Below are 4,899 nucleotides of genomic sequence, written 5' to 3' on the forward strand. Positions count from 1 at the left end.
ACAGCCTAAATGTTCTGAACAATTTTGAACAGAACTGAATGTTCATCAGTTTTGAACCTACCACCTTTCAATTTAGTTGAATAGGCCCTTGCTGTAAAGCAAGCAAAGGTGAATAGAAGATTTCTGGTCCACCTTCTCTAGCCCATGACAAACGTACACAAAATAATGCTAGTTCCCCACTCCATTTAATGCAGAAGGTGTATTTGCTACCAGATCATAATACAAGCTCACATCTAGTTTCTGCTCCTTGTAAAGTCTAGATCTTGTTTGGCATTTAGCAGTGGCAGTATCATAGCCAATGAGGTTAATCCGAGGCATGATTATTGCTAGTTGAAAACTTTTCCCCACCCATGGAATATAAGATTATTTTACAGTATTTTAGATTATTTCTCCAGGTTGAATCTTATGTTGCTATTCACTAGCATTACTTCTAGAGTTTCTAGGTCCTGTTGTATTAATTCTAGGTCCTTGTTCATGTTTGTACAACGCCCCAACTGCATCACCTCCCTCCTCCCCAATTTAGCATCATCTGCTAATTTAATGAACAAGCTCTTCACTAATCCCAGTTTATTAATGAAGATGTCATATCAAATGTGTCTTATTGTGACAGATGTATGTTACCAATCCACCTAGGGCTTCAGGTGATCATGCTGAGGGCGCAGGACCTTTATGGAAGAGATGAAGGAGCACACCAAGTGACTAAGTTTAAAGCTTTATTAACCAAATAACAGTGGTGAGTGCTGGATGCGCCCCACTTCACTCAGAGGGAAAAAGAAAGCATTAGTGCCCGAGTCCTAATCCACTTTCATACTTACACACGCACAACACAAGGCTGGCCAAGCCTGGGTGTAACATAAGAAGAAGAAGGGAAGGGTAGATGAGAGTTCTTCCTTGTGCACAGGTCGTGCAGGGTCCACTGTAAATCTTCGACTTGCTTCAGTTCTTGAGAGGGTTTTAGGCCCTAGGTTTTTCCAGGGGCATTTTCTTCCAGTGACCCTCATCCCCCGTGCTTTTGCTACTAGTCCAAACCAGCCTTCCATGGCTCCCTTAGTTTCTCCAAAACCCACTAGTCTCAGGGTCACGAGACTGTTGTTCTTCAACTCACTGACCTTCGCAGTCTTACAAGTTTTGCACCTCTTCAGTTCTGTCTGGCGGTTCTTCTGTCGCACGGCTGGCTGCTGTTGAGACGCAGGCTTCTGGCTGTTTGGCAGCAGAGAGCTTATTTGTGTGCACTGGCCTTGGGCTGCAGTTTCATTCCTTATCTTCAGGCCTAGCTGGATCATCGAGTTAATCCATTCCTTTCTCCCTTCCTCCCCCTTCGGCCTCTTGTAACCTGCAAAGGAATCTCTCACTCCACACTCATACTTTCAACCTTTCCCAAGATACTTTCCAATGTATATAAAGACGTTAGCAATATACAAAGCTGGTGCTGACACAGGCAATCCCATGGGGGGGGGACATTTTATTGTGACACTATCACAAATCCCCAAGAACCCCCTAAAAAACATCTCCCACTGCTCAATACACTTTTTGTGTGTGTAGGCATGTATATCATTTATGGTCTTTTATTCAGTTTCCATATATTTAAGATAATGTGAATGATTTATTTTTCAAGTGAGATTTCATGAGATTCCCTTATCAACTGTTTCATTGGAGTGCAGCTGTATCACTCACTGCATTATATTCATCCACTAAATGTATAATTTAATTAAAAAATATCAAGTCTCATCACTTGTTCTTTATAAAGCCATGATGCTTATTGTTCATGTTTCTATTATCCTCTAGATGCTTGCAATTGTCTCTAGTATTTTACTAGAGATTAAAGTAAGGTGTACTATGGGGAAGCACTTCAAGAGACCTGGGTTCCATTCCTGTCTCTGCCAGGTGTCCTTGGGAAGTAATGCTACCGTTCTGTGCCTCAGTTTCCCTCATATTTAAAATGGGGATACTGACCTCCTTTGTAAAGTGCTTTGATTATTAGTAGCCATTCCAAACTTCCAAGATCAAATACTGGTACTGCATTTGCCTTAGCCTCACTTGTCTTGTATGCCCTTAGCTTTCCATTACTTTTTAAAATGAATGCTAGTTCTTCAGTTAACTCTTTAGAACCCAGGGATTTTGTCATCTGAACCTGTTGTGGTCTCTGCCTTTAAAATAAATAACTATCTTGACAAGATCCGTAATACGTACTAAGGGGGAAATCCTATTCTAAGAATACAGAAAAGCCCTCAACATACACATGACACAGAACCATCATGGCTGGACTATATGGCGAACCTTACAGAGGGACTCCACAATTCCTGTGGTTCTCACCACAGTAGTAAGCCTAGGTTTGGAATGGGCCAGGTGGGGGTGGTTTTGCCAGTGGTGATTGAGATATGGACACTTCTCCAAAAGGAAATGGACTGCAGGGGGTGGGGAGTCTTCACTGACAAAAATGTATGTTTTTACAACAGGGAAACTAACTTAGCTTTAGCTATCCTGCTGTAAAAACATAGCAGATACAAGACACTATAGTTTACCAAGAGGTAAGATAGGCAAGGTCAACCATGGTGCTGAACTCACCCAGCTACTTTATGGTAAGAACTACAGCTGCCTTCTCTGCACTTAAGAATTCACTGTGAGAACTAACACACAATAGTTATCTCAGTGCAAAATAAAAAGACACATTTGAGTCGGAGAAGACAAAGCTGAAAGACCACCTCCTACTATTAAACCAAATAGTAATAGCTTTCAGGCTAGATTTGAATCAGGAAAGTAGAGGTGAAAAGTCCTGCACTAAGCTATTCATAACTCTTCTGAAGAGCACCAAGTATCACCTTGAGGCTGCAAACAAATTAGCTGGTCTGTAGTTTATTTAGAATAGGAATGACAGACTAAAAAAAGACAACTTTGCATGGGCCTAAGACCAGATAAGGCACTACAGCCTGTTAATCATTCTTCTCTCACCTGATCCAGCAAGTCTCCTAGTAAAGTTGTTGGAAACTCCCTCATTATCTGACATGTGCCTTTTTGTGTCCAAGCCCTGGTGCTGCAGAGCACAAATTGTATGTTACTCCATGTTCAAAGATGTTTTCAGACCTCAGCGAAGAATGAAAAGATGTCATTGTCATTTCAGTCTTAACTCAGAGGTTTTAAGGATCACCGCAAGATCTGCAGTTATTTGAATATATTTTTGCATTTAATTGTATATTTTACTTTTGTTCAGCTCCTATAAATGCACTCAGCTGAATCTCTATGGCTTTTGAATTGAACTTTGAATGGTAAATTAACCATTGCAATAAATATAACTATAAGAAATATGCACTATTCTTGATTAATAGATTAAACTTAGATTAAATTGACTCTTTTTCCTAATTTGTTTTCACCATATTAATTTTATTAAAAGTACCCCGAATTTAATTAACATCTAAACACAGAAAATTGTGTTTTCTAATTAACTTAATTTTTTTACTAATTGGTTACATATTAAATCCTCATTTTCTAAGAACACTGCTCATTACAAAGAATAATAATTCTAGTCAAGAAAATATTCATCATTTTGGTGAAGAGGTTTTCTTTTGAAGTTAATAAGGAAAAATTTTTATTGAATTACCTCTAGGTTAGGAATATTAAGTCCAATAACTCAGACTCTCCTATCATCTTGGCATCTTGTGTATAATATAAGCACCAGAATGCAATACTTCAATGAATATCACTGGAGCAGCTAGTAGCAAAATTCTATTGTTATGAAAGTAATTTGTGTTTGTTTAAACAAAGATAATTACCAGCCATAAATGCCTGTTGGTTAATTGCTTAATAATTGTATTTACTGGTGCAAATTAAAACATTGTCTTGCTTTCAACTAAGCAATGGCAGATGATCAACACCTACAGAAAAATTAGGAAAGCTTTCTGATGTTGTTCTATAAAAAAAACTATTTGTAGTACGTTTAAGTTAGTCCAGTGGTTCATGTATATAGTTAATACTGTGAAAACAGACCCATCAGCAACATGCTGTTCAAGTAAGTGAAAATGTGCACAGCAAAAAGTGTCAGAAATGAGTATGTCCTTGTTTTCTGCTGAGTTGCACTGAAGAACAGTGTAATCTCTATGGAACAGCAAAAAATAGAATATAGCCAGGTTTAAATCTCAGGACCAAAATCTGGGCCACCATGGAGATAGCACCTAAACTGAGTCAGGTACATACTCCAAAGGAATATTAATATGCATTGGGTATTTGGGGAGTCTGCAAGCCCACTGTGCAGAATATTCCCACCAGGAGCAAGAGCCATTGGGGGGAGGGATAGCTCAGTGGTTTGAACATTGGCCTGCTAAACCCATGGTTATGAGCTCAATCCTTGAGGTAGCCACTTAGGGATCTAGAGCAAAATCAGTATTTGTTCCTGCTAGTGAAGGCAGGGGGCTGGACTCAATGACCTTCCAGCTCTGTGAGAGAAGTATGTCTCCATTTATTATTAAGAGTAATCTGTACAGACAAATCAGACATCTACATGAATGAATAAGTGGACCATGGGCTGCCATGGCTCCTATGGTTGTAGTTGTGAAGGACTATGGCAGGAGTCAGCAACCTCTGGCACATGATTCACCAGGGTAAGCCCCACCGCAGCCAGTGGGAGCTGCAATCAGCCAAACCTGCCAACACAGCAGATAAACAAACTGGCTGGTGCTTACCCTGGCAAACTGTGTGCCAGAGGTTGCCAACCCCTGGACTATGGAGTGGCCCTTGGATTTTCAGGAACATGGCTTTAGAGAGAGGCAGAATACTTCAGTACATGAAAGTGTGGCTTCTGATCCTTGTCAGATGAATCCAGACTTCTCCCACAGCATAATACTTTGTTGTACTCACTGGAGTCTTGATCCAATAGCATGAGAAAGATAGCACAAAGCTTCTGAGCTC

General features: G+C 40.0%; 1 pseudogene; it reads left to right on the forward strand.

Moving 5' to 3' along the window:
* The first annotated feature begins 269 nt into the window (after positions 1 to 269).
* Positions 270 to 402, forward strand: LOC115654109 (annotated as a pseudogene).
* Positions 403 to 4,899: the final 4,497 nt, after the last annotated feature.

The sequence above is a fragment of the Gopherus evgoodei genome, chromosome 6, assembly GCF_007399415.2.
Source record: "Gopherus evgoodei ecotype Sinaloan lineage chromosome 6, rGopEvg1_v1.p, whole genome shotgun sequence".
In the NCBI taxonomy this organism is placed as follows: domain Eukaryota; kingdom Metazoa; phylum Chordata; order Testudines; family Testudinidae; genus Gopherus; species Gopherus evgoodei.